Genomic DNA, 26,402 nt, shown 5'->3' with positions numbered 1-26,402 from the left:
TATGAACTTCAATGTTAAAACTGACTACTTCATCATTTTTGCTCATATATTGAAAAGAACTGTCACTATTCCGGGGAAGAAATGTGCTCTGGCACTTCTGAAATGCATCGTATGATAAATTGTATTTTGCTTTATCTCTGTAAAGCACCACTTGTGAAGCCTTCAGCGACATTTAGTATGGACGTTTTTGTCTCCTTTTAATAAGCTTTGGGTAGCATGAGCATAAAGCCTGAAGGGAAAGAGGCAAGAACCTAATGAGCCAGTTAAAAAAGGCAAGAGAATCCCTATGTTTTTATATTACTATTACTAATGCCCTAAGTATTTGACTATTAACATGAGAGCCGTGCAGTCAAAAATGCAGCATTTGGACAGGACTGCAAAAAAAAGTAATCTTGTTAGCCTTAGAAAGTCAAAAGTCTTCACCTCAGGGTTGCTAATGCCGCTTTCCCATGGTTTCTTGGAAAACACAACTGTTTTCTTTGGACTCTTTCCAGGTGCTTTATTGAGGGGCAAGCTGGATGAGGAGGAGGATATTGTAAATAACTTTGCCACCTAAGGACAAGGAGCGCTGACCTCAATATGCTTCTCTTCTTTCTACATAAAATTCTCCAAGTATGAGCAGAAGGCAGCATCACTGGAGGGTAGCATGGGTCATTTGCTGATTGTCCTAGGACAATTCTCAAATGCTTTCATCTTAGAGCTTTACCTTAACACCGTAAATCAGTCCTTCTAAAACTGTGGCAAAGGACCACATTTTTTAAAGCTTCCAATCCAACGCAGAATTTGCAAAATACAGTAAAAACGAATTACTAGGAAAAAAAAATTTAAAAAACAAAGAATACAAAATAGAACCCTCACATTTTGTACTATTGGTGTTTCAACAGACATAAAATACTCTGTTGAATTAATCAATTTTAATTAATGAATAATTAATGAATGGTTATTAATTAATTAACTTATTAAAGCTTATAAATGTTTCCTCTCAATTTCTGTACTAAGCTTGTGGCAGACAGGTACCAGAAATTCCCAATTACAGTTTCAGAAGAACTGCCTAACCACACACATAAGGCAAACATGGGACACACACACGTCACAGAGGCACAAGCACACAACACACCGTGTAGGTAAGCTTCTACCCACTTAAAAAATAATATAAATTTGCATTAAATTATTACATTGCATAGTGTTTTAAAGAACTCACTTTGTACCAAAAAAGCTGATGAGGAAACAGCAGTCTCTTAGCCCACCACTCCAAACCTTCTAGTGTCTACCCAGACAGGTGGTTATTTAACAGTCAGACCTGTCACCAAGCTATCACCATCCGTTCCTCCCCCTCTGCCAGACTAAACTTCCTCCTGACACTCTCTCCCTCCTTCCTCACAGGTGCTGCTGTAGGGATTCCTTTTGGCTCTCTTCTCTGCAAGGGTTCCCTTTTAGATAGAATATATTCTTGTTCAAAATATATGCTGCTCCTGCAATGAATGGATGGATGGTACTTCTTTACCCTCCTGACAGCCCACGCCATGACTTGGGATGTTCCACCCTATGGAAGGAGTTTACGTTTCTGCCATGTTAAACTCAGAAGTCACCATGTCACTTGCCAATCCGTGTGTCACCCCAAGGTAGAAGCATAAGAGACAGGTGAGATCTGTTATCTCTCTTTCTCTCTCTCTTTGCCTCTGCCACAAGGCTAGCCAATAATGTCCCGGGTAGAGAGTCACAACAGAACTACATGGTGAACACTTGGGTGAGTAAACGTTAAACCTTTACTGTAAACCATGGAAATTTTCATGTTGGTTGTGACTACATCATACCCTAAGCTGACAGATAAATGCTTGTTTCCTGGATCTTCTTTCTTGGTTTACTCCCTCATTTTGGTAATGCATACCTTCTCATAGTTTCCTGAGGAAATGTTCATGATAGGCAAAAATCTAGCATGTCTAAAAATAACAGTAAACTGCATACCGCATTTGAAATAATTTTCCCTCATGATCAGAACGCACTAACACATTGCCTTCAAGCTTCCAGTGATGCTGTTGAGAGTTCCAGTGCCGTTCTCATTCCATGTCCTCTGTACATACCTTCAGCCCCTCCCAGAGGCATTTACTTTCTTTTTGTTTTTATACACGGTATTCTAAAATTGTATGGTCATACACTTGGACATGGGCTCTTTTCAAGAGATTTGAATATCTCCTTCAGTCTTAATGCTCATGTTTTTCAAATCCAGGAAAGTATCTTTGATCATTTTTCCCTTAATACCATAGTTTATCCCCCCCCTTTTTAAAAAGAAGAATCTAGTTTTATCAAAGTTATACATGTTTATAGTTTGAATACCACAGTCTTCTCACTGAATATTTACCCTACCCTACAGATAGCCACTGTGAGGTTTTTTTTTGGCTGGTTCTTCACAATGACCTCCTTATCTCTACCCATGTTTTATTGTGGCCACTTGATACTTCTGCTTTAGGCATTACTTATTGACTTTGTATTATGGAAATGAGGGTTTATTTTCCTCCCTCTCTGCATGCCTACCATACACATGGTCTTTCATTATAGATCATAATTTTTTTAAGATTTATTTATTTGAAAGAGAGAGATGTGCAGGGGGAGGGGCAGGAAAAGGGACAAGCAGACCCCATGCCCAGCACAGAGCCCAACAGGGGGCTTGATCCCATGACCCTGAGACCACGACTTAAGCCAAAATCAAGAGTCGGTTGCGCAACCATCTGAGCCACCCAGTCGCCACTATCATAATTTTACTTAGATTAATAATTGGTAGTTGCATTTTTAGAGCCTTGTATTCTATTCTATTTGAGCCATATAATAGACTATAACTAATTTTCCCCTCTTACCTAACCTTTTTTTTCTAGAGCTAATAATTGTAGTGTTCTTTTCACTTATGTGATTGTCTAAGCGCATGTCACTAATTCAAAACTCTCCACCACTTTAACTCTCATCTCAATATTGTCAGATTTATCAGGCTTTCTGGTTGGTTGGTTTTAGTTGGTTGAATAGTTTGCTGGCTTCTCTCTTTCATGCTGATCAAGTACCCCCAAATGGAAGTCCCTTCTCTGCACTTCTCAAGATAGGACAGAATATACTTTAGTTAGCAGTTTGTTAGCTGGATTTATAACTTACATTTTATAATTTACATTTTAAGGCCTCCTCTTTTTCTGGGCTCTGTAAATGGGATGCATCAGGTATGACCTCCAGTTCCTGACCCCTTCTGGGTTTCTATAGGACAAGTTACTTGCTTCTTGTTGCCATCCCTTCTCCCTCCTGCAGGCACTCAGGTATCCGCTTCTTCCATCTTCCATCTGTTACTTTTCTTCCATCTATCACATCTTGTGCTGAATTTTCTGAACTGCTATGGTTTCCTTTCCTGTTCTTTTTGTCCTTAGGGAGCTGAATTAATTTCTTATTGTCAATGTAACAAATTACCACAAACGTAATGGCTTAAAACACGAATTTATTATCTTATAGTTCCAAAGGTCTGAAGTCTAAAATCAGTCTTGGTGGGCTAGAATCAAGGTGTTGGCAGAGCTGCACTCCTTCTGGACACTCTAGGGGAGGATCTGTTTCCTTGCCTTTTCTAGTTCCTAGAGACTTCTGTATTCTTTGGCTAATGACCTCGTCATCTATCTTCAAAACAGAGCATCTTTCAATACGTTTTTTTTCTTTCTCTCTGACTTGAATTCTCTTGCCTTCTTTTTTGTTTTATAAGGATCTTTGTGATTACACACAAATAATTCAAAATAATCTCCCCATCTCAAAATCCTTAACTTTGTTACATCTGCAAAGTTCTTTTTGCCAGGTAAGCTAGCATATTCATAGGTTTTGGGAATTAGGACATGAGTGTCTGGGGGCAGGGTGGCATTATTCTGTCTGTACCATAAGGGTTCATACTTTTCTTACTCCTGTACTATGGAGAGTCGGGAAAGAATAGACCAAAAAGTGTGTATTTAATCATCTTGTTTGATCAGGAGCCCAGTAATATGTGTCCCAGTTCATATCTCTAAAACTCTTTTCCTATCTACTTCTGAAATAGATATAAGTAAGGAGAGCATATAATAGAAATAACCAATTATCACTAAAGCCCTCAATCTATATACAAGATTAGGACCTGCCTGAGAATTTTTTCATAAACACTGAGTGCCACTGGTTGGGAGAGGAGCCAGCAGAGTGGAAATGAGAAGAAAACGAATAAAAAGTGATAACCAGAACAAAGGGGAGGGGGGGAAAAGGCTTGCAGAGGAGGTACGCATGTTAAGATTATGAAATACGGCTGTCACTCAGTAATACAGGTGTTACCCATGGCCTAGTAGACACAGATTTGAGATGGGAATAGGAAGATAACATTATATATGGGAAAAAAACAAAGGAAGCTAAATTTAGAATTGGAAGCTCTAAATTCAAATCTATCTTCAAATTTACAGTTTTATCTTGTGCAAGTCAATTAGGTATCTTGAATACATGGTCAAGGAAACTGAAACCCAGAAAAGTTACCTCAGTTTTAAATTAGCACATAGATACCAAAGACCCTAGGGAGACATCACATAGCAGTTGAATAATAGTTGAATCTGAGGCAGAAAGAAGAGCCAAATGACAACTAGCGTTATGGCGTAGGCAATGATAACATGGAAACCCAACAGCTGAAATGCAGACTAAAAGAAAATTATCTTTTCCATTTCAGGCTAGACAGACAACCTTGGCCATAAGAAAATACACCTTAATGCATGGATATAATAGTCTATGGAAAAAAACACTTTTATTCATTCACTCAAAACAATTGCTCCAATGTGAAAAACATCATGCTAGGCATATCTCAGTGAATAAGGTGGATGTAATCTCTCCCCTCATAGAGATTACAGTCTAGCAGGAGACTAGACAATTAAATCACAACCAGTAAGTGTGATAGGCACTTTGATGGAAACAAAAACAGAGGCCCCTAAATTGGACCTGGGTGTTGGGGGTGGGGGTAGAACAGTTAGGGAGGGCTCAGAGCTAATGATATACCCTTCAAAGCTCAGCTAAAGAGTAGGAGCTAGTGAAGTAGGGAGGGAAGGGAATGATTTGGCAGTGTCTCAAGGAGCCTATTCCTTGCGGAGGAAGCATGGTATCTTGGAAGATAGTTGGCCTGATTCTATACACACACATGTACACACACACACACAGATTTTATTTACTTGACAGAGACAGAGAGCACAAATAGGGGAGCTGCAGGCAGAGGGAGAGGGAGAAGCAGGGGAGCCTGATGTGGGGCTCAACCCCAGGACTCTGGGATTGTGACCTGAGCCAAAGGCAGACCCTTAACCAACTGGGCCAACCAGGCACCCCTAGTTGCCCTGATTCTTATGTTATATAGGAAAATGTCAATAGGTGGATGACAGGGAAAAAAAAAGAGTTTGTGTTCCTATGGGGCTTTCAGAATGGTAGACTTATGCTGATGAAATCATAATTACTCTGTTTTCCTTTCAGTGCAAAGCTCCTCCTCACTGTTCCCTCTACAACCAGGAAGGGGAGCACTGTGGTTGAGAGTAAAGCTCTGGACCTGACTTCCTGGGTTCCCTTTCTGACCTTGCCATTTCCTAGCTCTAGGACCTCAGAGACATTTCTTTGCCTTTCTGTGTTTCAGCTTACTCATCTATAAAATACTTTATTTTTAAAATTTTATTTATTTATTTGACAGACAGAGATCACAAGTAGACAGAGAAGCAGGCAGAGAGAGAGGAAGGGAAGCAGGCTCTTTGCTGAGCAGAGAGCCCAATGTAGGGCTCAATCCCAGGATCCTGGGATCATGACCCAAGCCGAAGGCAGAGGCTTTTTTAACCCACTGAGCCACCCAGGCGCCCCTATAAAATGTTTTTAATGTTAATACTTCCCCCCTTGTGAGGATTAAATTAATTAATACAGCAAAAGTGTTTAGAACAGTGCTTGGCAAAAAGTAAGCATTCAACAAATCACCTGTTACCACTACTGATTTCAATCATCAACCACTGGCCTTTTGTAATTTCTAGAAGGATAAGAGGCCATCTGATTGTTTATGTAGCACTGCACTCAGTCACAGGAAGTTGAGAATATCGCAGCACTGGTAGCTTACCATTTAGTCCTCAAAATAGAAATTAAAAGTAACCAGAATCTTGCTGGCCAGTTCCTCAGTTCTGACTCTGGGACATGGGAAAATCAGAAAGCTTCAAAGGGGTCCTCACTTCCTTCAGGTTATGTAGAACCAAGACAGAGATGGCAGAGAGCATGGCCATGCTGAAATCAAGCCCCAGGAGAAGGCAGTACCTGGGTGGAACCCTCATGATTCAGACTGCAGTATAGAAACTCAGTATCTTTGGATGCATCCAGAGGTAATCAGACTGAAGGGGATCTGTTCTGCTAACCAAATACCAGAAGATTAATACTGAATCTAGAATTTCAACTACATTCGGTCAACAAATATTTGAATGCCAGCTCTGTACAAGACACTGTTCTAGAGGTTAAGGACACAGCAATGAAAAAAAAAAAAAGAGACAAAAGTCCCTGCCCTGGAGGGATCAGATGGGCAATAAACACAATAAGTGAGTTAAGTGTATAGCACACCACAGAATGGTAGGTGCCACGGAGAAAAATTAAGTGGGAAAGGGAGATAGGGGGAGCAAAAGAGCAAAGGAAGGTGGAGTGGAAGGTGAATGATTTTCATCAGGGTAGTAAGAGAAGACCTCACAGAAATGGAGACATTTGAGCAAAAACCTGGGGAGATAAGGAAGACATGAAAATGCCTGGAAGGAGCATTTCAAGCACAAGAAACAGCAAGTGCACAATCCCCAAGGAGAAAGCAGGGCCAAGATATTTGAGGAACAGCAAGGTGGCCAACATGACCAAACAAAGAAAATTAAGAGGAAGAATAACAGGAAGTGAGAGAAAAGAGGTAATGGGAATTGTAGGCTAATTGCAAGAATCATGGGGACCTGAGAGATAGTTGGGGACCTGCTGGATAGTTCCGGACAGTGATAGCATGGTTACTTCATGTTTTAAAAGGATCGCTCTGGCTGCTTTGTTGAATACAGAATGAGATTAAGGATAGCTGATACAAATCCTAGTCAAAGGGGACGGTGGCGTTATCAGAGGAGATAGGGAGTGTGGTCATATATTTTGAAGGGAGAGCAACACATTTGATGACAGGTTGGACATGGGGTATAAAAGTTGCTGAGTCACCCTCTGCCGTGAGTACGACAGAGCTGCTGTTAACTGAGATAGGGAAGGTTGTAAGGAGAGGTTTTTGAGGGGAGAGGAGATCCAGGGTTAAGTTTTGTTAGAATGGAAATGGAGAGCTCCATTAAACATCCAAGTAGAAATGCTCAGGTACTTGGTTGTACAAGTCTGGGTCTGAAACGAGGGAGTTGTGAGCTTACTTATATCTACCGTCGTAAGACTGAAAGAGATCACTAAGGGAGAGGTTACAAGAACAGAATTCGTCCCAGCGCCCTGGATGGCTCAGTTGGTTGTGTCTGCCTTCACCTCTGGTCATGATCTCAGGGTCCTGCCATCGAGTCCTAAGTCGGGCTCCCTGCTCAGGGGGGAGCCTGCTTCTCCCTCTGCTCCTCCCTGCTGCTTGTGCTTTCCCTCTCTTGCTTTCTATCTCAAATAAATAAAATCTTTTTTAAAAAGAACAAAAGAAGTCCAAGGACAATGTCCTGAGACATTCCAACATTAAGAGGTCAGCGAGCAAAGAAAACTGAGAACAGTGACCAATAGTGTAGGACAAAAACCAGGAGAACACAGCATCCCAGAAGCCAAGTGAAGAAAGTGTTACAGGGAGGAGGGAAGCATCAACTGTGTCAGATGCTGCTGATCGGTCAAGTGGGATGAGGACTAAAAACGGGTCATTGGATTAAGTAACATGGAGAGCAGTCGGGTGGAATGCTGGGGGTAAGAGCTAGTTGCAGCAGATTTAACAGAAAGTAAGAGAAAAGGAACTGGGACAGTGAATATAGAACTCTTTCAAGGGTATTTGCTGTAGAGAGAGCAGAAAGAAAGAAGAAAAAAAGAAAGAAAAAGAAAAATGAGACAGTAGTTGGAGAAGGAAGCGGAAATCAAGAATTGCTTTTTGTTGTTGTTAAGAAGTAATGTATTAATTTACACGGAGAACTATTACTTATAAACAGACCGGGAATAATTGTAACAGTTCAGTGCTTTCTCTTCTCTGTTGGAAAACTATCTGGAAAGTACAATGAGAAGCACAAAATTACTTCCTTAGCATTGATAAATTTCACTGATTCCAACTACAAAGAGCCTCAAGCATCCCTCTACACTTTGCAGGAGAGGAACTCAGTAGATCATATGCTAGCATCCATTGGGCAAGGGACCTCTCCCTTGACCAGTGCTGGAGAAACTCTAACCATGCTTTCATTATTTTATTCAAAAAATATTACTAAGCATCTATTATATGCCAGTTACTAGGGATGCAAGTTCAACAAAACAAAACTTTGCCATTAGGGAGCTCATGGTTCAATGAAGGATGAAGACAAGCAAATGAGTAGTTACAATATAATCAGTATTAAAAGAGTTACATGTACCTATAAAGGTCAAAAAATTAACTCAGTAGTTAACTATTTAGTAGTGGGAATATTGGATCATTCATTTTTTTTTCTTTTTGGTGTTATAAATAGAGAGATGTTAATGATTTCAATTATTTCCTGATCCAGAAATATTTACTGGTACCTATTACATTAAGTTTAAGATTATAAGGTAATTATGAAATAAGAAGAAAGCCTTTTATACACCTCTTCATTTTAACTGAAAAAGCAACCAAGAAAATAAATCTGAACAGTATGAACCATCTAAGATCAAAAACAGGCAAGTTGGAAATTCATTCAACAAATTCGTATTGAGCATAGGGTATATGTTAGGGCATGGTTCTAATGCTTTACATACATCAGTGAACAAAATGAAAATATTACTTTTTAAAACTTGTATTTTAGCAGAGAAGCCAGTCAACAATGAACATAAAAAGTAGTAAAATAGTATGTCTGAAGGTAATAAGTGCCACAGAAAAAAATACTAACAGGATATGGAGATTCCAGAAAAATAGGCTGGATATGGGGGTGTAGTTGAGGCAGGTGAAAAGTTGCAATTTTAAATAGTATGGTCAAAAAAAAAAAACCCACAAGGAGATGCCCTTTTTCATCTATAAATGAGCAATCAGAGTAAATAAAGATGGACTGAGGTGGGTACTTTGATACATTGCTTAAAGGAATGTAAATTGCTATAACTCTTTTGATTAGCAATTTGATAATCGAAGACTAGGAATGCTCATGAACTTTGCCCCAGTAATTTTACTTCCACTCTGAGGAAGTATCTCTAAATAAAACTTCATGAATAAAGCAAAAAATAGATACATACATAGATAGATAGATAGATAGATAAAGAGAGAAAGAAAGGGAGGGAGGAATGGAGGGAGAAAAAAGTCAGTGAGAAACTGCTTTCTCCCTCAGCAGATTTGAAGTGAGGGAGTTAACTCTTTCCATATTTGGAAAAAGAATATTTTAGGCACTGAAACAGCCCCAAGGTGCTAAGGCAGAAGTATGGCTGGTGTATGTCCAGGCAAGAAGTAAGGAAACTTCTTCAGAAGAAATTGCAGTAATCTAGGCAAGAAATGAAGGTAGTATAGATTTGGCTCATTCACAATGAAGGTGGTAAGCAGTCAGATTTGGGTAGATTTTGCAGGTATAGCCAATACATTTTCCTAAAGGAATAAATGTGAGGTGTGAGAGAAAGGAAAGCACTAAGAATCATGCCAAGATTTTTAACTTCAGCTATTAGGGTGGGAAAAGCAGGGAGTAAAAATGTGAAGGGGAAATTCAATTTAGATTTGGATATTTTGAGTTTGAGGTGTCTATCAACCCAGTTTAAGATAATAACCAAGTCAAGTTGTGCGTAGGCACTTGTTTAAATGAGCCTGGGGTCCCTACTGACTTGTGGGGAAGGTATAATTGTGAAAGTTGTCAGCCTAGTATTTACAACCCTGAGACTGGATGAGAGCACAATGGAATGGACAAAAAGAGATGTCAGAAAAGGAGAGGTTGAGGATTTTCGTATCCTTTAGACAGGAGCAATGTTTTATTCACTACTCTACCCTCAGTTCCTAAGAGTGCATGGCACAAAGTAGGTGTTTAACCGATACTTTTAGAATAAATGAAATAGTTCACCATGGCCTTGGGGTTAGGTAGGAAAGCAAATTAAGTCATGAGAGGTGATGAACTAGAATAGGCAGGGTTCATGAAACGACTTTGTAGTGAGAGTGATAATTAGGTTCAACAGCAAAGGCAAGAGAGAAAAATAACAGGAAAAGGAAGCCGTGGTTAGAGAGAAGCTCTTAGATATCACTTTCTCCTTGAATCTTTTTATAATCAACTTATGAGGCCTTCGCCCTTTTCTGGATCTGTCTCAGGGCACAAAACTTCTCCTCTTTTCCCAATATCGATCATATTTTCCAGGGGTATGATTGAGTCAAAGATAAAGGCAGCTTCCAAGTCACAGAGACAAAAAAATGCATGCTGAAAGTTTGACATTTCTCCTTCATTTTCGTGGTTCATAGAGATGCTAGAGAAGACTAGATGAAACTGAGAGACTCAATTTCAAGTCGGGAGTATATCCAAAATGTTTATTAAAATAACTTGCACTTGGATGAATGGATGATTGAATGAATGAATGAATGAACAAACTTAGGTGAGAACAGGGGTCAAGAGAGCAGAACTCAAGGAGAATATAGGGTTTATAACTCTTGGTGGCCCATAGGTCTGACCACAGGGCACAAGGGAATAAGGGAAGTGGGCCTGCAGTCAGAATGCACCTAGGAAGTTAGCAAAGTAAGATATGAAGAGATAGGGCCTAACTGAAGGTCATCATGAACAGACAGGAAGAATGTGAAGAAACTTTGACATAAAAAATTACCAGCTTGATTGGTGATAAAAATAGGCTATGAGTAAATAATTCCAAGAATTGGGTATTATCTATAGGGTAAGAAGAGGAAAATGATAAGCTCAATTTTGAAAACATATTTGACACAGGGTAAGATGTGCAAGTAAAAGCTAGTAATCCATAACCTTTTAATCAACTTATTTTACATGCCAAACATTGTTCCAAGAACACATTCCATCAATGGTCTCATTTAATTATCACAATAACACAAGGATGTAGGTGCTATTATCATCTTTATTTTGCAGATGGAAAAACTGAAGGACAAGAATGAACAATTTGCCCAGTGTCACATAGTTAGTAAGTGGCTGAACCAGGACTTGAACACCAAGATGTTAAGGAACTTTGCCCAGGACCAGACATATTCATTATTTATTCAATAAATAACAAGTACCGCTACATTCTAGGAATTGTTGCTGGTGCTAGGAATGGGAAGGGAGGGGGGAAAAGCTGGTGGTGAACAACGACATAATCACTACCAGCACAGATAAGTATGTATGGCGAGTTAGAAAAGAAAGTGAGAAGTTACAGTTCGGCATGGGGAGTGGGTAGGAAAAAAAGAATTCCAGAGGAAGGGAACAACATCATTAAGTACCTTGAGATGAGAGCCTGCAGTAGGGAAAAGAGAGAGAGAGAGAGAGAGAAGAGCCTAGAAAAAATAAAAAGACTAATATGGCTGGAGTGCTGAGAGCTAGGACAGTTGGGAAAGCTGGAGAGAATGAGAAGCCCATATGGTAGAGGGTCTGGTTTCCATGATAAGGACCTTAGACTGTTTTCAGTAAGCAAAGGGAAGTCATTAAGAATTCAAGTAGAGTAGTGACTTGGTCAGATTTATATTTAAAAGAAAAAAAATTGACTCTGGCTACAGCATGGCAAATGGATTGGAATAAGCCAAAAGCAGTTCTGTTGGACCTAGATGGGAATCATTGCAGGACTTCAAACAATGAAGGTTGATTATGCTAGAGAATGAAAAGTAGCCACAGGAAAGGAGAGGTCGCAAATCAAATTTTTTAAAATTTTAAAAGATTTTATTTATTTATTTTAGAGTGAGAGAAGGTGTGGGGGCTGTGGAGGGTGGGGCAGAGGGAGAGAAAACAAGTAGACTCAGCACTGAGCACAGAGCTTAATAGGAGATTTGATTCCCATTGACTCTGAGACCATGACCTAAGCCAAAATCAAGAGTCGGATGCTTAATTGACTGAGCCACACAGGCACCCACAAATCCAATTTTTTAAGGCAGACAAGTGTAGGTGATTCAAGTGTGTCAGAAGTATCTTTAGTTTCTAGCTTGAACTGAGTAGATGGATAGGATGCCCCTTACTGATCCAAGGGCTGTGAGACGATTTTGGAGGGAATATGATATATAGGTTGAGTCTGACATGGCCCAGTCATCCAGATGAACGTGTCACAAAGCCGGTTAGAAATATGAATTCAGAGCTCAAGAGCAAGATCCAGGCTTGAGGCATGAGTTGGACAGTCTTTGGCAGAGATAGGTACCTGAAGCTGCTGGAGGAGGGTGAGACCACAGAGAAAAGTGTACATGAGGGCTGGGTTATCCAAATACTTGGATAAATATTGGGTTATCCAAATACTTTGATAAATATTGGGTTATCCAATATTTGGCTAACAGACAAGCTGCTTGTTAAAGAACAATCAGAGAAATGAGAAGAAAACTTTGAAATACGAGCAGAGGGAAGAGAACGCTTAAATGAGGGTGTGGTCAATAGTTTCCAACGCTAGAACGAGGTCTTGGAAGAGGAGGACTGAAACTTCAGAACTGCTTCAGGTGAGTGGAAGGAACAGAAGCCAGACTGGGGGGGGGGGGCTGAGGAATGGGACACGTGAGACTGTCCAGTGGGTAAGACACAACTGCAGTCCCAGCTGGAGAAAGATTTAAGGAGAGAAATATTTTTACATAAAGGAGACACTCAAGCCTGTTCAAGTAATAGAAAAGCCAGGAGTGAAGGAAGGGTTGAATGTAACAGAGGGAAAGAGGGATCCTCTCCAGCCCATAGTCCCTGGGAAAGCAGGAGATCTAGAGCACCAGGAAGGGCGACTGGGCTTTGGGACAGGAAGCCCGTAGGGGGTGGGGCTCCGTCAGCTCAGACTCGGTCCCCTCGGCTTCCTAAAGATAGATTCGCTTTAAATGACAGAAGAATTGTAAGACAGGAGAGCCCGGGGAGAGGACTGCAGAGTTCAGGAAAAAGAAGAGTCAGAAACGTGGCCTTGAGCGACCTCTGAGAGAGCAGTTTCAGAGTCAAAGGAACGTTAGTCACGCCGTCGGGTTTACCGGGCCGGTGAAGGAAAGGGCGCCGTGGCTGTAAACCACTGCGGTAAGAAACGGCGGTGAAAAGACAGCGACCTGGGACGTTGCCCGGAAAAAAAAAAAAAAAAAAAAAAAAAAGAAAAGGCGGGCAGGTTGGGGGCGGGGTTCATACTTCGGAGTGTCCCAGAGCAACCTCGGTCAGGACAGGTCATTGCTCGGGGATCCCCAGGGACCGAACAGGTCATCACGGCCTGGCTGCTGGGCTGCGCCCCGCGAGGTGCCACAAGTCCCGGGGCCCACGTCCCCCGAGATCGAACACTGGGACGGACGGCCGCCAGGTATCTCCGCGCGGCCGCGGGCCGGGCAAACCCTTCCCACGCGGGCGTCACAACGCTCGCGCAGCGCAGGGGCCCCGGACCCCGGCACGCGGCCCAGGCCCCAGGCTGCGGGGCGTTTGCAGAGCCTCCGCCACCCTCCCTCCCGGCTCGCCCGGCTCTGGCTCTCAGCCGCGTCGCAGACCTGGCGGCGCGTCGGCCACGTCCCCGCAGCGTTTTGAAAGTTCCCGGGGCCGGTGGCGCTCAGGGGCCGGGGCTCAGGCCCCCGCCGCCGCAGCCGCCCTAGAGCCCGCCGCTTACTGCCACAGGGGCAGACAGGCGCGGGGGTTTCCACCGAACAGTAGACACGTATCAGGAATTCCCCACAGAGCCACACACAAGCCACCTTCCTCCTGCAAATTGCCGCCGCCGGGTTTTATCCGCCAAAACCGCGAGGTGGGGCTCAGACCGCTCCTGCCCCGCCCGTCCCTTCCCACCTTAGCCACCACCCAACTCCAGGCGGAACGCCTTCGCCTCGGCCGAAGGACCCCGAAGGCCTTCGGCAAGTTCCGCCTCCAGCGCGGGGGGCGGGGCCGCTCGAGCTCCTCCGGGCCGAGCTCGGCTGTTTCCGTGCGCGGCCGCTGCGCACTCGGCACTGGGCGGCGCTGGCTGGCTCCCTGGCTGCGGCTCCTCAGTCGGCGGCGGCTGCTGCTGCCTGTGGCCCGGGCGGCTGGGAGAAGCGGAGTGTTGGTGAGTGACGCGGCGGAGGTGTAGTTTGACGCGGTGTGTTACGTGGGGGAGAGAATAAAACTCCAGCGAGATCCGGGCCGCGAACGAAAGCAGTGACGGAGGAGCTTGTACCACCGGTAAGAGGAGCAGGAGGAGGAGGCAGGAGCCGGAGAGAGCCGGGGGGACGGAGGGGGGACGGGGAGGCGCCGGACACCCGCGCTCGGGGCCTTCCCCTCGCAGGAGGGGCCGCGGTAAAGATGGAGCCTCCGCCCGAGCCCCACAACATCGCCGCCGCTCGCAGCGAACAAAGAATAATGGCGGCGGACTGGAGCCAGCGGCGGCCGGGGCGGCAGCGACTCTGCCTGCAGCCAGCGGCGGCGCTCATGGCGGGGGGCGGCGGGCGGCAGGCGGCGGGCGGGGTGGGAGCCGGCGGCCGGGGGTGTGTGCGGGCGGCCGGCCGCGGCGAGCTGGCGCTCGCGTTCCCGCTGCCGCCGCCGGGCCGGGCCGGGCGCGGAGCCGGGAGCCGGGAGCCGCCCCGGGGGAGGCCGCCCGCCGCCCGCCCGGCCCGGCGCTGCCCCCCGCGCCGCCCGTCCGTTCGCCCGGCCCCCGCCGCCCGCCTCGCCCCCGGCCTGGCCCGACCTGGCCCCGACGGTCCGCCGGGGCAGCGCCGCCGGGGTGCCCGCGGGGGGTGGAGGAGGAAGAAGGCGACAGTTGAGGGCAGAGGAGGTGAAGGTGCCTGCCTTCCCGGTAGCCTCGGTGTCTGCCATGCCCGCTTCGCGAGGGGAAGCGCTGCAACGTCTGACCTACTCTTCTCTCCACTCTCTTTGTGCAATAAAGTTCGAAACCAAAGGTTTCCTCTCGTACTGTATTTTATTCGTGCCCTTTCCCCCCCGCTCCCACCCCATTGGGGAGACACTGTTTTCTGTTCTTTTCTGCTTAGTTGACAGGATGAGAGCCGTGCTTTTAAATATAATTTTTGACTCTGTCCCTCACTCTTTTTTTTTAAGTCAGTAGTCATGGAAATGCATTCTTTGGGGAGGAAGGGGGGTGCTAAGAAAAACATATTTGTAAAACTTTTAAAAAGCTGTCGGGATCCTGTAAAAGGGAAGCTGGTGTTTGAAAACAGTTTCGGTTTTCACCCTTTTCAATAAGGTAATAGTCCTTGAGAGCTATCATTCGGAAACACTTCTTTGAAACGAATGTTAGCCGACTCACTTTTGTTTTACATCACTTTTGGGGTTGGGGTAACCGCGTTTGGGTCTTCTGGATCTCCCACCCCCTACCACGGTTCCCACGTTTCTGTCTAAACTTAAATAAGAGATTGATTAATACTAATTCTAAAAATAGGCATTTAGAAGTATCCAGTGTTTGCCTTCCAGGCGAGAAGTAACTCCGGCGGGGACCGACAATAGTTTAAGCCACAAGGCTTATTTTTTCTTTGCCTGTTGGGGAAAAGGAACGGCAGAGAAGTCACTGACACATTAAAGATTAAAAGACAGATTTGAAAGGACCTGGAATATGACCTATTTACGTTTGTGATAGCTTCCTAAGAAGTTAGAATTTTATCCTAGCCTTAGCTTGCATCAGTTCAGCCTTCTAAAGGGTTGGTGTAAAAGATACTTTGGTTGTCAGCTATTGAAATCTTTTTACACTCACGGCTCATTTCCTGCTTTAAAAGTAAAGCCAAAATGGTTATTTTAGGTGGTGCAAAAGATGAACAAGTTGTTTTAAGAATACTCTCGTAGTAGGATAGCATCGTGATTGATACATACAAGGTTTCTTCTTAAGAATAAATACTGATTGATAATAGAAGCCCTGTCTTTTGGTTTTTCTGTATCCAAGTCACTTTTTCAAAATCTACTTTACTCTATTGTAAGTCATTAAAAAAAAACAACAACAAAAAACATGTTAACAATGTTATTGCTGAGAAAATTAAGATGCAGTTAAGAGTGTTTACATAAGGATTGGGGAGGTGATCTTATTTACCAACACTGAAGTAGTTACAGTATCAATGATGCCATAGATTACTGTTTTTCCTTTGATTTTCTGCAGGCCAGCATCAGTTGAGTAGAATGTTTTTCCCTTATACAGACTATGCCAGTGACTCTTTTTTTGTGAATTTAAAGGGAAAGAAATTTTTTTCGGATGGATTTTTTCTTGTCTTATCCAAAAGGTTTTTTAAATTTTGTTTTATTTATAGATTCATAATCTGTAATTCTTAGCAGTTCCAAGTGGAATGTTTCAGACTTTTATATTCATTAATTTTTGAATGTTCACTTGGAGCATGGTTGTAAGTTATACTTATGTCACTTCTCAGGGAATCAATAAAAATTACAGTTAAATCTGTACTCTTTTTTTTAAGTGCTTACATCTATTCAGAAAGTGAATAAAAAGATCTTTGACTCAGACGGACTGAAAAATGTTAAAGGGCCACTTCTTGTGGAATTTAAAATTCTGGTGATACCCCTTTTTGAACGATTTCTCCCCCCCATGTAAGTACCTAAGGAAATTTAGAAACCTGATTCATAAAATGGTACCTTCCTTTTCCTGCTTTTGAAATTAATTTTCTTGATTATATCTAATAGAAATTTTCATTTTTATAGACAAGTAGCTTTATTTTATAATCTCCCATCCTAAGGCATTGGGTTTTACTTTTTGGATATAATGTGGTTATAATAAAACCAAGTATGCCCCACTTCACCTTATTTTAAAAGTTTTAGTCATTTTTTCCACAGTAGAAAAAATTGTAACATAATGGCTTTCAGTGTATCGCTGAAATTTATAATTCAGTTTATTCCATAAAATAATTTAGCAGATATGGTTATATAGACTTGCTTATAACAGCCTGTGTCAGTCTTTTACAAGCACGTGTTGCTTGATGTACAGTGTTGCTTCCAGTGATGGCTTCTTTATTGAATATTTTGGCCTCTAATCTGAATTTAAGAATATACTAGATAATCTAGGAATGGAAAAAATGCAAGGGGTTTTTTTTTTTTCCTTACTCATGTGTGAACTCATCTGTACTGCAGAATCACTTGAGGCAGTAGTTGGTGGTAATTCAAATATTTAGTTGCGTGCGACAGAGAATGTAGTTAGTGGAAAGAGCATTGGGTTTGGACTCACAGGCCTGGGTTTCATTCCTTCTGTTGCCACTGCTATCATGTGCCTACCCTCAAGAAATTTTGTGACCTGTAGGAGTTTCTTAATCTTTCAACTCTGGTTTCCTTATCTGTTAAATTAGAATACCACCTACTTTATAGAGTTGTGAGATAATTATAAAGTACCTCCTTAGGGACTTAAGGATAACTATTCATTTTAAAGCTTTTTTAACTTCCTGGCTATGGGACCTTAAGTAAATTTCTTCTCCGTTCCTCAATTTCCTTGGTCACAAATATACTGTACCTACCTCATAGAAATGTAGGTGTTATATAAGTTAATACATATTAAAACCCTAGCATTTCACAAGTGCTCAACAAACATTTCCTATAATTTTAAAATTATTCATTATTACTACATTTAATACACCCAGCCAGAAACTGCAACAAATCCAGAGATGAATTACACTGTTTTATCTCTACCCTCAAGGAACTTTTGGGGACACGATGACTAATGAGGCAGAATATATGTCATAAGAAAGCATCAAAGGAGAGATACCGTTGGTGAAATAATGGAAGAAAGGAAGATTATATATTTGTATTTCCAATTTTATTTTTGTAATAAGTAATTCATTCAGGAAGTCTATAACTCAAAGCATATAAAATGTAATACAGCAGATTGTCATGTGATATACCCTCGTGCTCATTCCCATTGCCCAAGTGTTACCAATTTCTTCTTTGTCCTTTCAGAGGTAATTCTATCCATATAAAAGCAAATACTCTGTATTCCCCACCCTGTGCCCACACTTTTTTTTTTTGTTTTTTGTTTTTTTTAAACAAATGATAGTATACTATATACACTGTTCTACATCTTCCCTTTTTTTCACCTAAAATGACTTGGCCATTGGTTTATATCAGTACATAAAGAGCTTCACTTTTTTTTAATGAGGCATCTTATTGTATGGATATACCTGTATTTAATAACCAGTTAGTAAGTTGATTTTATTTTTAGGTCTTGTATGACATTTTAAGCTAAGGGATTCTGTCACTTTGCCTTTATTTCTTTTGAATGAGAAATACCAGTTTCTGACAGGAAATGGTTATTTGAACTGCCTTTCTACCTTTTTATCTCTAGTTTTTAAAAGTTTTAGTGAAATGATTCAGATGTGCATAAAAAAGCAAGTAAGAGTTAATTCACAAACTGTGTTGTCTGAATTTAACTCTTTTGTTAAGATTCTTGTACCTTGAACAGACTTCCATTTTTGCAGCCAAAAAAGTGTCTATAGTTTTTTTTCTGAATGAGAAAGAACATCTCATGTAGTCCAGTCTTTTTTTTTTTTTTTTAAAGCAGACTATTCTCATGCAGTATTACTGCCCAGCAGTGCTGATTAGGATGCAGCTTTTTCCCTGGTTTTTTTTTTTTTCCCTTCTCATGATGATTTTCCAGTATTTCTTAGTGTAATTATCAGTGAGTTTTATATTTGATACTCAGGTAAATAGCAATAAATAATAGCTAATAATATATAAGTAGCAAGAAATAAATGAGTTTCACCTATATGCTTGAGTACTTAGACTTTACTGCTTAGGTGACTGTGTGTGTGTGGGGGGGGGGGGTGTAAGTCCCTGGTCAACCAAGTGGACAAAGTAATACTCAGTTCAACTAGAACACAAAACAAGTTTCAGTACCTTTCTCTTTCTTTTTGGCTCTTAACTAGCATTTAACTAAAGTACATTTTACATGCAGTTAGTATATTTATCTTTAAAATACAAATTCTGTAAGTGTGTTAAGTGGATTAAACTTAGAAAATGATAACTAATAATCCAGCAGTAGGGACATACATAAGTCTCTTATCTCTCAAAAAAAGCCATTAAATGAAACTCTTGTGGTATATTTCATTTTCTGTATGCTCAAGCTGACAGTTACATGTGTGAAAGTTCTTAGTGTAAGTATATTGCCTTACTAATATTTTCATGATTTACAGTATTTTATATAAAATATTGACCTATTTGGTTTTTACCTGCTTAGGGACTAAAATGTTTACAAAGCAATCATCTTTACAGATCTGAGGGGATGGAGATCCATAATTGAAATCTGTAAAGGCAGAGGATTTTCATTCTAGAACGTATCTGTGGGAACCAGGGACTTAAATGATTTCTCACAGTGTCCTGGAATCAGTAAATTGTCTTCTGTGGTAGAGGTAAAGATCATGAACTAAAGGGACAAACTGATAATGTGAAAATGACTGTTTTCCTCTGCCAATTTTAAAAGCTCAATCATGATAGAAGAGCTTAATCCTAGTCAGCCTCTGAAGCTATAAGAAGAAAGATGGTTTTAAACTTTTTCTATATTGATAGCTATAAATATTGGTTTTTGAGACATGTTTGAAACGTGGATAAAGAGTAGCTGTTGGATTTTCTTACTCAGAATGCTTCTCTCCCCTTAATAAATATATATATACTCTTTGTTTTGCGTTCTTAGCTCTGCCAGATATGGCCCTGTTGAGATGTATTTTGTTATATTTTACCTAGAGTCTTGCTCACCTGTCTTCTAGGTTATCAAAAAGAAGGGGGTGACGCAAGTCTTTCCTATTCTGGTGTTTATTCCAACAGATAAGTGAAAGGCACTATTTTACACCTCCAAAGCTAAAAAAATTACCTTTAATATGTAGTCAGTTCTTGGGGCTTAGTGACATGAATTTCAACTTAAAAAGTAGCACTCCTTGATAAACTTTTAATTGCCTGAGTTGCTTTTTCTTATGGTAGAGTTGAAATAATAAAGGAGTTTACTGTGAATGAGATGGGCTGTCTGAACAAAAATGAAAAGCAGTTTTCTGGGGTGTCTGGGTGGTTCAATGGGTTAAAGCCTCTGCCTTTGGCTCAGGTCATAATTCCAGAGTCCTGGGATCTAGCCCCACATTGGGCTCTCTGCTCAGCTGGGAGCCTGCTTCCCCCACCCTGCCCCCCGCCTGCCTCTCTGCCTACCTGTGATCTCTGTCAAATAAATAAAATCTTTAAAAAAAAAAAAAAAAAAGGAAAGGAAAGAAGTTTTCTCTCTGCTGTTGAATTAAATTAGAAAATTATGATCTCTGAATAATAAACGGCACGGTTTAGAGAGTAAGAGATCTGAGGGATTGATGGTGAGTTTTTTGCCAAAAGGCTAGAAGTAAAGACTGATACTTTGTTATAGAAGAGAGAATTAAGTAGAAACTTAAAATTGCTAAAAATGACCTTGGTATAGTAGTAAAGAATAGATCTGAAAGTTGATGGTAATAGGAAATTTTTTTCCCAAAGGTTAGTGAATCTTCTCTGAAACTAAGATTTCTCTCTTCAATTTTAATAGTATTTCTAATGAGCTGGTTGTCTGGGTTTCTGGCTATAATTACATGATGGTATAGATGTAACTAAAAATGCTTGTAATTTAGCCAAAGCTGAATAACCATTATTTCTGAGGGTTGTTATCCCTGTTTCTGTAGTTGATTGGCAAATAAGAGACTCAGAAATGCGTTATCACTGAAGTGAAAATTGCTATTTGTCCCGAACTATTTGTACTCCTAAAGGAGTATCATTCCTTTGAAAGTATCAGTAGCAGCTTTGTTTGCTATGACCAGTAATACTAATGCTTTGGTTTAATTTACTGTCATTTATCAGTCTAGTCATTTATTCGGTGAACATTTATTGACCATTGACATTATACTAAGCAAAATAATTGTAAGAAAATTTATTCAGGTAAGGATTTTTATAGATATTAAACGAAGTGTTGTGCTAGTTGCTTGTAAACAGTGAAACCTGAGTATGTCGCTTCTGCCCTCGGGGAACCTACATACGGTATAGTGGAGAGGACAAAAGGAGTGTAAGGAAGAAGGATGTATGCATGGCACAGTGTCAGTTCTTCACTACTGTCTTGAAGGGCTGTAGAGTTCAGAAGAGAAGGAATTTAGTGAGGAAAAGTTTTATGAGAAAGAATATAAATTGAATACTAAAGAACTTGGTTGGGTAGTGATAAAAGGGAGTATCTTCTAGGCAGTAGCAAGGACAACAAAGATGAAGACATGGAAGTAGAGTGAGGTAAAAATCAAGATACAGCAACTTGCAGTGAAACATTTTAATTTGAAGTACCATATTTTGAGATTTGTTATGAACAGTTTATTATGATGTCTTTATGGGTATTACTCATAAACTCTACTACACTGGGGAATTCAAACTTAACACACTTTTGCCATTGAGGGAGTAGTAACTCCTTCATTTTTTACATTTTACATTTTTTACAGATGACTAAACTGAGCACTGGAGAGCTTAAATGATTTATTTGCTGGTACAGCCTTTTCTCTGAGCAAGACATAATAGTAAGCATAGTCTTCATCACTGTTTTTCTAGCATTATCTCTTCTGAAGAAAGTTTTCATGTTTCTGTCTTTATTGATGATTACTAGGATTTCTGTTCCTAAACAGTAATCGTTTAGGTTTATACAATTTCACTTGGAAGCAGTATTCCAGCCAAGGTATTAAAAAAATACATTGGTTTCATTATCTTACTAATTAGATCTACATCAATAGGAGAGATGCTTGACTGGCTCAGTCGGTAGTTTGTTGACTCCTGATCAAAGGGTCATGAGTTCAAGCCCCACATTGGCCATGGAGCTTACTCTCTCTCTCTCTCTATATATATATAAACAAACAAATATTTTCTTAAAAGATCTGCTTCAGTAGATAGATTATGATAAATAGCCAGCCCATGCTTTATTTTTTCCATAATTCATTGTATATCTTTCATTTCGAACTGGGATTTTATGGTTTTAAATCATTGTTATTAAAGACTTGTTTGAAGGGAATTAATTGGTAGGCAACCTGGTTAAAATTAGTTTATACTTGCCCAGCTCTGTGTGTGTGTGTGTGTGTGTGTGTGTGTGTATCTTTTTATAGAACACATATTTTATCTCTTGTTAGCTTGAAAGCTCTTTGAGAGAAAATTTCTTGTCTTAAACTCTAGTCCCCATAGTTTTTGGCAGAACACTTATTATGTAATAGGCACAGAAAATGTATTTTTTTAATGAATGATTCCCTCTTGGGAGGGTCACAGCTTTGAAAGGCAGGATTAAAAACAGTCCCCCTGTAGGGATGCAACAAGTAAAGGAAGCAAACATACATGCTTTAGACAGTTAAAACTAACTGAAATTACAGATTTTTTTTTAAAGATTTTATTTATTTACTTGACAGATCGAGATCATAAGTAGGCAGAGAGGCAGGCAGAGAGAGAGCAGGGAAGCAAGCTCCCTGTTGAGCAGAGAGCCCGATGCGGGGCTTGATCCCAGGACCCTGGGATCATGACCTGAGCTGAAGGCAGAGGGTTAACCCACTGAGCCACCCAGGTACCCCCAGATTTATTAAAAGCCAAGGAAATTAGGCTCATTTTTCCATAGCTTAAAAAGAAGCTTTTCTACTTAAAGTTTTCATTAAACTCTGATGCTTTACCAATCCTTCTTGCCTCTGAGACATGAGAAATGGCATGAGAGTGTATTATTAATCAAAATGACCTTACCAGAAATCACTACCAGGTTGGGTAAAAAAAAAAAAAAAAAAATAGTACATCACTGATTGGACTTGTTTTTGATTCTTTCAGGAATAAAGATACCTAAACTTGAAGTGAATATTTTATCAGAACTATACATAAAGTCTTTGCTATTGTCTGCATGTAATTTATCAGCTTTGTAGCTTTACCGTGGCTAATTTTTAAATGTAGTCCAATATATTCTTGGTGCCTTAGGTGCTTGGGCTTTTTCTAGCAAGCAAAACATAATAAAAATGCTTAGCCAAAAAAAAGGGCTTAGCATGTGGCTTAATTATCCATGCCATTCCATTGCCAAATACAAAGAACTCTTCGCATTTTATAATACTGGAGGTTACGTGGTATACCTCTGCAGTCTTACAAACTCCTTGCAAATCTCTCAACATGTCTAATTCTCCATCTGTGAAGTGAGAGCTAAAACCGGGATTCCTGTTTTATAACTCCTCCTGTAACACGTGCTGTCTCACTTCAGGAAAAGTGAATTGTCACTCTTCCATGTCTAATTTGTAAATAATTCACCAAGAATAGCATTTTAAAATATAGTTCAAAACAGACCTGTCAAAATAATGAATGTTAACTTTATAAACACCCTTGGATATTCATTTTCCATTTGAATTTAGTGATTTTCACATAGTTCCTCTGGTTTTATTGAGCAAATGGAATAGTAGGCTTTAAATATTTAACTTCAAGGCATAACTTTTGTGGGTCCTTACAGTTTTAGCATTGAGCTAGTTTATGAATCAGAACCTAAAATATGAAGACAGTTTCACTCTTTAGTCAACACAGAAATTGCTTTTCTATAAGTAACTGCTCGTAGGAGGTGTATAATCCTTTTTTCTTAAAAAAAAAAAAATCATCTCCAAAAAAATCGGTTTAGTAGAACTTCATATAGGAAGTTTATGTAGGATCACATCTTTGAAATGCTTAAGGTGTGAAAAGCTGTAAACATAGTATTGGATGAGAAAGAAAGGAAATTGGGAAGGAAATGGGATAAAATGTTATTATCTAAAATAATGCACAGTCATGGTTGCTGCCTTGCTAAGCAACACTGTCTCTTGGTGACCAGATACATGAAGGCTTGTTTGAGAGCTGTGAGTAGTCCGTCTTCCTTGAAAGCAAACAAGGCAAATACATTTGCTAGTACTTAGAAAATAATGACTTTGATTTGAGAAAGCACTAAAGCTTTTCTCTTGAAAGTTACTATAGAATTAGTCACATGTTATAGGATGGCTGTCATCATGCAGTACATTTCTATAAATCACATAATGTTTTTCTAATTCACTTCTATAAATCACATAATATTTCTCTCATTCACTTCTGTTAAAATATTTCTTTGAGAACAGTGTCTTTTTTTCTGATTTTTTAACTATTATTTTAATTTTTTAAATTAACATATAATGTATTCTTTGCCCCAGGGGCACAGGTCTGTGAATCATCAGATTTACACATTTCATAGCACTCACCATAGCACATACCCTCCGTAATGTCCATAATCCAGCCACCCTATCCCTACCTCCTCACCCCCCAGCAACCCTCAGTTTGTTTTGTGAGATTAAGAGTCTCTTATGGTTTGTCTCCCTCTTTCTCGTAGCACATGCTACATATTTAAAAATAATTTATTAAAAATAGCATCCAAATACTGTGGTGATTACAGAAGTGCAATAAGTTGTAATATATGAATATTGAACTTAAAGTAGTTTCTCTCAGTTCAATCCAGTGAATAAGTCAGGGAATTAACTTTATTAAATGACATTGAAAAGTTTCCCTGTTACTGTATGTTGCCTTTTTTGGTAGTAGTGGTTCGGTGATACTGATACTTACTATTAATACAAAGAATTTATTAAAATATATACACAAATTTTCAGGCATTTATTTTTCTCTTGTAAATGTTTAAATCTCATCAAGTTCAAATCACACAATTAACTTCAAGTACAACTTTTCTTGCCTTTAATATCTAGACTAGAGGCGGAAATATGGATTTATTCTCCTAATTAAGGGAGAAAGACTTTGGTAGGAGCACAGAGTAAACTTTCTGAAAACTCTGTCAGAATTTACTTAGTTTAATAAAGACACCAGTTTATTTTAGTTTATCACATTTCCTGTCCATACTCTTTCTTAAAAATGTATTTAACTTCATTTTGATAGTGTGTGATTATTCTAATTTAATAAAATTTTAGAATTGAAGTTGGTATCTGTGTTGTGGGGTGTGTGTGTGTAATGTACATGTACGCATACCTACATGTTATGTATACACATGCAACATTGAATCAGCTGTTTTCCTTTCAGGTTTCAGTGAAGATATGCTAAATTTATTACCACAAGACTATTTATTATTAGCATCAGAAACCCATAGCATTGCTAAATTTCCAGTATTGATTGCATACACCTCAGTTGCTCTAGATTAAGCATATGATAAGTGACAACTATTTCCAAGTTAACAACCCCCAAAAATGTACAGGGGTGGGGGGGGTATAGAGGGAAAAAGGCAGTGCAACATAGTTACTGATTCTTGGAAAGCCAAAGTCTGTTGTGTAACACCTGGACATTTTGTTACTTTATTTAGTAAACTAATCATAACACTTTAGAAAATTAATCAAGTCCTGTTGGAGTTGTTGAGAATGTGTTAGCAATGCTTTGAGTCAGTTATATCATTCTAAAAACTAAGTAAGAGGTACAAAATATGTACAAGATACTCTGTACCACCCATGGCTGTTTCTAGGTATACTTCTGTAAAATATTTTTAGTACTGTATTTGACTATGACAACAAAATAGTCATATAGTTTTAAAATCATGTGCCCAAATGTTCCTTTTGCTATGGTTACCCTAGAGACCTTAGATTTCTGCTTGTGTGATTTCCTTAAATCCCTGGGCTTTTGAGTTTAGGAGGAGTCAGCCACTTGCTAGGGTGCAGGGGGAGGTTTTTTTCTCATTTATAATGAAGGTCATTTACATTTTTAACAATCACAGTATTCATATGTTCCATTAGTTATGGATGCATTATTCTTCAGTCAAAATTCATAGTTCATTTCTCTGAATATGGTAGTTATCCATCTCATCCTAAACTGGATTGAATTGGTTATAGATTTAAGGGATTAAAAAGTAAACTGGGTTGGGGGGGTAGATGGGTTTATTTTTTATAAACTTGAATAGAATGTTTAGGATCCTATGGACTGGGGCACTTCCTAAAAGTCAGAATATTTCAGGAGGAAAGAACAAGGTAAAGATCTACAGCATTTGTTTCTTTTGTTTAATGATTTTTAGCAGAAAGTGAGAATATGGGCTTGCTTTCTTGTTGATGAGCTTTGGTTAACTTGGTAGAGGCAGGTAGGTATGGAAATAGTACTTCCAGAAATTGTCCATGATTTGGTATAGTTCTGTATAGGTGTTGAGTAGGTGAATTAAAATGCTACTTTAGCAATGAGATTTTTCACTTGTTAGCTTTAAAAAATATTGAAAATCCCTCCAGCATC

At 40.0% G+C, this 26,402-nt stretch overlaps 1 protein-coding gene across 5 annotated transcripts in view; it reads left to right on the top strand.

The window, feature by feature from the left end:
* Positions 1-14,192: 14,192 nt before the first annotated feature.
* CREB1 (cAMP responsive element binding protein 1) overlaps positions 14,193-26,402 on the top strand; it is a 61,228-nt gene continuing 49,018 nt past the window's right edge. For 2 of the 5 annotated variants that reach the window (XR_004382956.1, XM_032859953.1), the window contains exon 1: positions 14,195-14,411. The gene's annotated coding sequence lies outside the window, so the exon portion shown is untranslated. Of the gene's footprint in view, positions 14,412-26,402 lie in introns of all 5 variants that reach the window. The other 3 variants (XM_032859954.1, XM_032859956.1, XM_032859955.1) reach the window with 3 other exon arrangements.

Source organism: Lontra canadensis, unplaced genomic scaffold, assembly GCF_010015895.1.
Source record: "Lontra canadensis isolate GAN:19392208 unplaced genomic scaffold, GSC_riverotter_1.0 scaffold18, whole genome shotgun sequence".
Lineage (NCBI taxonomy): Eukaryota > Metazoa > Chordata > Mammalia > Carnivora > Mustelidae > Lontra > Lontra canadensis.
The sequence above is the reverse complement of the archived record's forward strand: the minus strand, read 5'-3'. Positions and strand labels throughout refer to the sequence as shown.